The following is a 9,882-nucleotide window of genomic DNA, read 5'->3' as shown; positions in this document are numbered from 1 at the left end:
ACTTCTTACAGGGTAGAGTGGCACACGCAACGCCTAGTTTCCGGGTCGGAACTGTCCCCGCCCCGCGTCTCTTTTCGCTCTGCTCATCTCAGTTTCACATAGGCAGTCCAAGAGGCAAGTACCTAGAAAGATTGAACGTGCCCAAACATCAGCACGTAGCCTGAAGGAATAGGTGGCAAAATTTGCAAAGGGGGGGGGGAGAGATTCTGAAACTGAACCTTTTAAGAGATTTAAATTCTTAACATCGGACTTAAAATTTTAAGACCACAAATTCACAAGATGGTTCAAAATGATTTGCGCGCTACGACGTTTTCTTTTGTATTTGAGAAAGATCGTGTTACTTACCCTTGCAACTGAAAATAAATTTGGCAGTTTCAAGTTGTGCGCAGTACACAAAACTTCTACAGTAAACCCGTTTATGAAAATGGAAGTTAGCAATTTGTGCAAGGGCGCAAAATAGCCTGGCACCGGCACGGAGAGAGTGCGTGAGAAACCCCCGCGAGGCGCGCTTGGGAAGCCTCGTTTTTCGCCCTGGCTTGGATCGGGCCCCTTCTCTCCTGCTGGCTGATAGGTGGGGAGGGATGCCCCGCACTGGACCGCCCAAGGCCGGTCCCTGGCAGTTCTCGCCTTTCCCCGCCAGGTGGAGGGAAAGGGTGGTCGGCAGCTTCATCAAGAGCAACCTGCTCCCTGCCTTCTCCGTCCTGGCAAAGCTCCCCCAATCAGCGACCCACCCCGGCCTAGGCAGCTTTCTTCCCCTCGGGGGTTGTTTGCTGGCCGGCGGTACGGGCCACAATATTCGATTCCTGGCATGCAGATGGGTGGCTTTTCCCCCAGTTAGGTCCAGCGATCCTGAGCCAGGCCATTGCTCCATCTAGCTTTGTATATACAGTGGTACCTCAGGTTAAGTACTTAATTCGTTCCAGAGGTCCGTTCTTAACCTGAAACTGTTCTTAACCTGAAGCACCACTTTAGCTAATGGGGCCTCCTGCTGCCGCCGCGCTGCCGGAGCCCGATTTCTGTTCTTATCCTGAAGCAAAGTTCTTAACCTGAAGCACTATTTATGGGTTAGTGGAGTGTGTAACCTGAAGCATATGTAACCTGAAGCGTATGTAACCTGAGGTACAACTCTACTGATAGGCAGCGACTATCCAGCGTTTCAGAAAGGGAGTTTTCCCCCAGCCCTTCCTGGAGATAAAATTATAGAATTGCAGAGTTGGAAGAGACTACTCCGCAAGGGTCATCTAGTCCAACCCCCTGCAGTGCAGGAATCTTTTTGTTCAATGTGGGACCCGAACTCACAACCATGAGACTAAGTTTCTCATTAAGGTGCCACTGGGGATTGAACTTGGGATTTCTGCCTGCAGAGCACAGGTCCTCTGCCACTGAGCTATGGACTTTCCGGGCTCCTCCAGCCAACACTCATCCTTCTTTCCTTGTGCTAAGCTCAGGAGGCTGCCTGATTTAACCAGTTAGCTCTGCCTTTGCACATTACACCCGCTGTTGGAGCGAAAGAGGTTACAGCAGCTTCTCCAAACCTGGCGCCTTCCAGACACCCTTGTAGCCCATTACAACATCAGCTCCAGCCAGGGCACATGCCAAAAATAATAATATTATTAATAATAATAATTTATTTATTTATACCCTGCCCATCTGGCTGGGTTTCCCCAGCCACTCTGAGCGGCTTCCAACTGAATATTAAAAACAACACAGTGTCAGACATTAAAAACTTCCCTAAACAGGGCTGCCTTCAGTTGTCTTTTAAAAGTAAAATAGTTGTTTATTGCCTTGACATTGCTGGGAGGGCGTTCCACAGGGCAGGTGCCACTACTGAGAAGGCCCTCTCCCTGGTTCCCTGTAACCTCACTTCTCGCAGCGAGGGAACTGCCAGAAGGCCCTTGGTGCTGGACCTCGGTGTCTGGGCTGGATGATGGGCCGTGACACTGGGGCTGATGGAAGTTGTCATTCAACAACATCTGGAGGGCACCTGCTTGGGGAAGGCTGCATAAACCTCCCACTTTGCAAGTGAACCCCAACAGCAGCACACCAAATACAAAAGAAGGCGGAAGCAACTCCGATTCCAGGAAAGCCTTCTGCCTCATTGATTAGGACATGACTTTTCCAGTAAACTGCAAAAATTTAGCCGAAACCGAACAGGAGGTTGAGTTCCAGTCCGGGCCCCTCTTTGCCTGGGGTGTGGAAAGCAGAGTGGAATGATGGCAGAGTCAACTTACTTGAAGATGACTTTGGCTGACAAGTGAGGGGATGTTCCTCCAAGGGTTTGGGCTGCTGCCAAGGACTCTTTGGTTGTGCCCAACAGGCAGGCAGGGACCAGCCGATCACTTGCAGTCAACTTGTCTCTAGTCAAAGATTGGCCTTTGTTGTTTCGCTGCCCTTCCATCAAGGAGCCCAGGTTATGGTTACCAGTTTTTTTCCAATGAATCTGGGGACAATTTTTTTTTTGGACGCTGAGTAGCAACAGGGAGTCAGTAGCGGGGATGGTGAGGCAAAAGACCCTGGCCCCAAGCACACATGCATATTGTATAAAAAAGGTGCAAAGCCCTTCTTTCACACCCTGTGAAATATAAATGCACAGAGTTTTTTTAAAACTGGGCAACGGCTGCCCGCCCACAACTCCCGAGCCTTCCCCTATCTCCTTCCCCCTCTGTTCTGACAGACCAGGGGAGCCACAGGCGGGTGGCTGTTGCCCAGGAGGGGCCAACCTGGTAGTGCAGTTGGCTCTGGCTGGCTTCAGGAGCTTCTCACTGCTGCAACACAGGAAAAATGGCGGGTGCCACGGCAGCGAGCAGCTCCTGGAGCCAGCCAGAGCCATCTGCGCTAACAGGCTGGCTCCGGGCTGCTGAGGCTGCCGCTGCCACGATTCCCATTTCAAACTAGTTTTGGGCAATATATTGATATATCACCCAGCCCTAATCAGAATAGCCTGCTAGATGCCCAATGGCTCATCTGGTCCAGCATCCTCTTCTCACAGTGGCCAGCAAGATGCCGCAATGAGAAAACTGCAAGCAGGATCCAAGCATGAGAGCACTCTCTCTTCCTGTGGTTTCCAGCAACTGGAATTCAGAAGCATTTACTGCCTCCGACTGTGGAGGCAGAGCGTAGCCATAGTGGCTAGTAGCCATCGATAGCCCCTTCCTCCGCGAATTTGCCTAATCCTCTTTTAAAGCACGGCACACACCATGTATGCCAGTGGCTAAGGCCAAAGGCCAAGGCTGACATCTCAAGGAGGCCAGGAGGAGTATGTTTGCATGTGTTGTTTTTGAAATCCTGTAAGTTATGGAGACATCTGCATGTACGCCATACCTTTAAAGTACCTGCGCACACCAGAAGAGAGAGAAAAAAATGATGGAATGGTAGTTTCCCCTTGTGGAACTACATTTACCAGCACCCTTAACAAACTATAGTTCCCAGGATTCGCTGAGAGGGAGAATGCTATTGCGTGTACAATGTGAGGCAAATAAAGAAACGGTGAAATAAATCTTTGTAAATGTGTTATCTTGATGTCTCCTGAAAGTCGTCAGTGTTAAATGCAAATTAGATGCCAATAATAATAATAATAATAATAATGGCTTCTGACTCGCCATTTGGTGGAGAGGAAGCTGGACTAGATGGGCCCTCTTTGGCCTGATCCTGCTGCTTCTGCTTCAGGGCTCTTTTGGGGCTCTTCTAAGTATATGAGGTATTTTCTCTCAATATTCTACTGCCTCATAAAATTTATGGATAAAGAAACGGCAAGGTGAAAATAACAACACAAAACAAACCTTCTACTGTGCTGGAAGTTTTTGTTTTTTTGGGGCGGTGTTTAAAAAAAGTTGTTTGAGGGGAATTGAAGGGAAGATGGGAAGATTGGGAAAGAGGAAAGCAGAACTGGGGGGGGGAGGTTAACGGGGGGGGGGATATGCGCTTAGGTCATAAACTGTGAATCCTGACCAAGTCTTCCTTTCAGAGAGAGAAGACTCAAAATCCTCATAAGAGCACGTTTTTAAAAATAATAATCTTGTCACGCAACTGCCCCACTGAAATATGAGAACCACCCCACCAATTAAGGTTTAAAAAATGACTCGATAGTATCTTGCAATGACCTTGCTAGTAATCACACCATGATGCATTGTTATAAACCAGCAGCATGTGTCATGTATTTCCCCCAAATAGAGAGATATCAATGGATTCTTTCACATTTCTGAGTTCGAGGGGGGTGGGTGGAGTGAAGAAGACCTCTTAACTGTTACCAGAGACTGGATCGACACCAAGGAAAGGAGCCTGAATGAGAATAGAAATCAAATATTTATCTGCTGAAGCAACTCTGGGACTTAACCCAGGACATGCCTGCAAGGTTTTGGAGCGGATTTTTCTCTGCCGAGAAGTCTGTGGCAAAGCTCCCATTGAGTCCAGAGTGAACTACAGTCACCCATTATTCATGCGGAGCTTCTGGTCATCACAATCAGCAGTAGTTGATAGTAACAATATAGGCAGCTGCCTTACATGGAGTCAGACCACTGGTCCATGTAGTTGAATACTGTCTTCACTGATCGACAGCTGCTCTGTAGGGTTTCAGGCAGAGATTCTTGTTATGTAGTGAAGTTTCACCCTGGGCCAGCAGGGGGATACTGTATATAGTTTTCACTCAGGTCTGTAGATAGTTTTCCCTCAGGTCCACGTCAGTTATTTTAGGTGGGAACTCGGGGCTGTTGTTGTTACAATGTTGACAGCCGGCTGCCTATAAAAGCAGGCCGGCTGAGCTGTTTGCAGGCAGTTCTATTCCAGCTTACAAGAATAAAGAGCTACTTGGAGAAATCGCTGTGTCGTCTGCTATGTCAACCCACAACTTAACAATTCTTTCCTCAGCCTTACCTAGAGATGCTGTCAGGGACTGAACCTCATAAAGCAGCTGTTCTTATCACTGCAGCCCTTTCCTAAGGTAGCAGGTGTACATTTTTCCTATATGGATTAGCAGGGAGTACCCAGGAATTTGCAGAAACCAAAATACTGTACAGTAGTAGTAATACAGTGGTACCTCAGGTTACATATGCTTCAGGTTACATACACTTCAGGTTACAGACTCCGCTAACCCAGAAATAGTGCTTCAGGTTAAGAACTTTGCTTCAGGACGAGAACAGCGGCAGCAGCAGGAGGCCCCATTAGCTAAAGTGGTGCTTCAGGTTAAGAACAGTTTCAGGTTAAGTACGGACCTCCGGAACAAATTAAGTACTTAACCCGAGGTACCACTGTAATAATAATTGTGGTTTTTAAATGGATCTCATAATTGGTGAGTTTGGCTCCATCCAACCAAAAATGAGGCAAAGTCATACCAAAGTCATGCTTTGGTCTGTCATCTTGATTCAAAATGGTGCCCATCATCTGAATGCCAACGAGGACATTTGCCCCCGCCTGGTTTTACAAGCTTGGATACAATATCTTGAGAAGAGTCTGAATCCATTCTGGAACAGATGGGAGGACAGACACACGAACCACTTTCCAAAACATATAGTAGATAGAAAAGTGCCCATATGCCAGGGTCGGCCCAAGGCATTTTGGCACCTGAGGTGGACCTCAAAATGGCGTCCTCCCTCCCCACCAGGGAAGAAGGGGAATAAAGATTTACATTAGAATCTGCTGCCCCTGTCGATCCTGCTGTCTGAAGCGATTGCCTCACCTTGCCTCATGGGTGAGATGGCAAAAAGGACCACAAGAATTAGATAAATCTTAATAATGTCACTCGTAAAGCCTTAAGGATGGAGACGCACAGATTGCGGAGCCCTTCCGTATTTCCAAAAAGACTTCCTTCCCTCTCTCCTTTCAAGGGTCTGTGAATGCAGAGTCCTGTTGCATTTCCAAACCACTCTTCACATCCTTTAATAGCCTTCCCTCCCCTCCAAAATATTAACAGATCATGCCTGACTTTCCCTCTCTTCAGAAAGTGCCTCAAGACTGGGTTGTTTATGCATGCAGAAGATTGCATAATTCCGTTAATCCCATCTTCGGATTTAATTAGAGGCCCCTCTCTGCTTTTGTGTGCTTTCATTTTAAAAACACTTTCTCTTCTATTTCTCCATTTCCTTTTTTTAAAAAAATAATATTTTATTGCGTTTTAACAGTAAAAAAGTTATAAGACAATGTATAAAAGAAAAAACACAGGAAGAATACAAAAACACAAAAATACAAAATACAAAAATGCAAACGTTTAACATAGAACAAAAGGAAAAAACAAAAAACAAAAATCCCTCTTTTTTAATTTCTCGTCTTTAACTTATTTTTCTGACTTCCTCACGCCTCCCTTTTTTGTATTCCATTTAACAATTGGTTCAACAAATTCATATCCTATTAATTTATCCTTAATTATTTTTCCTCACATATTATAGCTTCAAATTTTCATCAAATGTCAATCCATTCTTACATATTCTTATACCTTGTTACTAGAACCCCTTCATTTCATTTCAATGTCATTAACATTCAAAAACTTTACAGTGTTTCTGTAAATAAATTTTAAATTTCTTCCAATCTTCTTCCACCAACTCTTCTCCCTGGTCTCGGATTCTGCCAGTCATTTCCGCCACATTTCCTTCCTTCCTTCCAGTTTTACGACTGAGCCATTTGCAAACCTGTGAGGCCACGTTTGACTCCCCTTTCTTGTCGTCGTCCCCCCAATACCACACAGCTCTGGCCTTCTTCCTCGAAAGAGCAAAGGGGAGAGAAGGGGGAGCCATGGTCCAACAATTTCTGGAGGGACACATGCGGAGATACACACTCAGACTCCCCAGCCCTGCATGAAGGTATATTTAAAGGTATCTTATTCCAAGGCCTTGTGTCACACTGAGGCTGATGCGTCAGCTGCATCTCCTTCATGGGGAGAGAAAACCTGGCCATGATTTGGTGCCATATTGTCTGCACTTCTAAACGGCCTCAGTCCAGTATACCTGAAGGAGCATCTCCACCCCCATTGTTCTGCCCGGACACTGAGGTCCAGCACCGAGGGCCTTCTAGCGGCTCCCTCACTGCGAGAAGCCAAGTTACAGGGAACCAGGCAGAGGGCCTTCTCAGTGGTGGCACCTGCCCTGTGGAACACCCTCCCATCAGATGTCAAAGAGAAAAAGAACTACCAAACTTTTAGAAGACATCTTAAGGCAGCCCTCTTTAGGGAAGCTTTTAATGTTTAACAGACCACTGTATTTTAATACTTTGTTGGAAGCCGCTCAGAGTGGCTGGGGAAGCCCAGCCAGATGGGAGGGGTATAAATAAATAAATTATTATTATTATTATTATTATTATTATTATTATTATTATTATACAATTGTCATGCCTGGGGCTGCCTTTGAAGACTGTACAAAGCACAAGAGGTCTTCCAAAATTCAGTAGGCATTGCTGGCTGGGACTGGAGGGGACAGAGTCTGCCTTGCCAGTTTTAAAACAGCTGCTCCCTTCAGCTCCCAGTCCTTTAATGCTGGCTTTAGCCTAAAACCCAGGGACCTTGCAGACTACCTGCTCCCAGATTGACACATCCAAGCACTCAGATCATCCTCAGAGGTTCCTCTCCTTCCTGAGAGAGGCAGCCCACCTCTCAGAGATGCTGTAGCAGTGGGGGTCCTACATCACCAGGAAGGGGTTAATCTCAAACAAGCAGCCTAGGACCCATGTACTTACAGGACCGCCTCTCCTGGTATGCCCTGCAGAGGACCTTAAGGTCCACAAATGACAACATTTTGGAGGTCCCAAGTCGCAAGGTGGTTAGATTGGTCTCAACTAGGGCCAGGGCCTTTTTAGTACTGGCCCCGACTTGGTGGAACGCCCTGTCACAAGAGACTAGGGCCCTGCGGCACTTGACATCTTTCCGCAGGGCCTGCAAGACAGAGCTGTTCCGCCTGGCCTTTGGTTTGGACTCAGTCTGACCCTTATGTTTCCTTCCCCTTTTTTGATCTATGGGCTACTTTTAAAATGAGGCTGCATTTTAAATTGCATTTTAACCTGTACAGTGGTACCTCTGGTTGCGAATGGGATCCATTCCAGAGGCCCGTTCGCAACATGAAAAGAGCGCAACCTTAAGAGCCGTATCTGCGCAGGTGCGTGGCGCAGTTTGGCACTTGTGCACATCCACGAAGTGCGATTTAGCGCTTCTGTGCATGCGCAAGCGGTGAAACCTGGAAGTAACCCTTTCCGGTACTTCCGGGTCGCCACGGGACATAACCTGAAAGAACCTAACATGAAGCAAACGTAACATGAGGTATGACTGTATTTTAAATTGTCCCCCCCCACATTATGTTTTTACTGGTGTTAGCCGTCTTGAGCCTGGTTCTGGCCGGGAAGGGCAGGGTATAAATAAAATTTATTATTATTATTATTATTATTGACCCTTGAGGCGCCCTCGACTTTGTGATTCTCACTGGTAGCAGTGATCAGAGAGGGAGTCTTTGGGGTCGCAGTCCCTCAACTCTGGAGCAGAGGTTGAGGGCGGGGGGAAGGTATTGTCTGGTGCTGAGTGTGACTTATTCTGTTCAACACCAGATAGAATCGTGGAGTTGGAAGGGACTGTTATGTATTGAAGTTCTCACCCTGGCCACCAGGAGTATCATGTATATAGTTTTCACTCAGGTCCACGTCAGTTACTTTAGGTGGGAAACCCTGGGTTGTTGTTGCTACAATGTTGACAGCCGGCTGCCTATAAAAGCAGGCCGGCTGAGCTGTTTGCTGTTCAGTTCTGTTCTGGCCTGCGAATAAACAAGAGCTGTTTGAAGAATCACTGTGTCGTCTGCTATGTCTACCCACTATTTAACAGGGACCCCAAGGGTCATCTAGTCCAACCCCCTGCAATGCAGAAATCTCAACTAAAGCATCCATGACAGATGGCCATCCAACCTCTGCTTCAAAACTTGCAATGAAGGAGTCCATTCCCCTGTCAAACAGCTTACTGTCAAAAAGTTATTCCTAACGTTCAGTCAGCATCTCCTTTCTAGTCATTTGGATCCATTGGTTCGGGTCTTCCCCTCTGGGGCAAGAGAAAACAAGCTTACTCCATCTTCCATGTGACAGCCCTTGAGATTTTTGAAGATGGCTATCATATCTCCTCTCAGTCTCCTCTTTCCCAGCCTAAACATACCCACCTCCCTCAAACTTGCCTCATCCGGCTTGGCTTCCAGACCCTTGATCATCTTGGTTGCCCTCCTCTGCACACCTTCCAGCTTGTTAATATCCTTCTTAAATTGTGCTGCCCAGATTGAACCAGACACATTATTCCAGGTGTGGTCTGGCCAAAGCAGAATAGAGCGCATCACATTGTTGACTCAAGTTAAGCTCATGTTAAGCTTGTCTTCTACTAAGACTCCTGGATAGAGACATTTTCATCTGCACAAGCCTTGGAGATTTATCCATTCTGACGTTGCTTAACTCTGGAATTTTATCTGCTTCATTGTTTTCCATTTGGGATATCCCCCCCCCCCCACTTCTGTTTTAAAATTATTTTCCCAGTGCTTCTTTAGAAGCATTTTTGGCTGATGATGAGCAGGATCTTAATTTCATAAAAGTTTTATATGCCGTATTTTTCGCTCTATAAGACGCACCAGACCACAAGACGCACCTAGTTTTTGGAGGAGGAAAACAAGGGAAAAAATATTCTTAATCTTAGAGGCCAGAACAGCAAGAGGGATCACTGCGCAGTGAAAGCAGCAATCCCTCTTGCTGTTCTGGCTTCTGGGATAGCTGCGCAGCCTGCATTCGCTCCATAAGACGCACACACATTTCCCCTTACTTTTTAGGAGGGAAAAAGTGAGTCTTATAGAGCAAAAAATACAGTACATCCTGTTTTCCTTTTTTTTTGTTTTTCTCCTGAGCACAAGGCACCCAATGCAGCCCCAGGCAGAAACTGCCTCAAGCCAT

Source organism: Podarcis cretensis (genome assembly GCF_951804945.1).
Source record: "Podarcis cretensis genome assembly, chromosome: 16".
Classification (NCBI taxonomy): Eukaryota; Metazoa; Chordata; class Lepidosauria; order Squamata; family Lacertidae; genus Podarcis; species Podarcis cretensis.
This window is presented reverse-complemented; position numbering follows the sequence as displayed.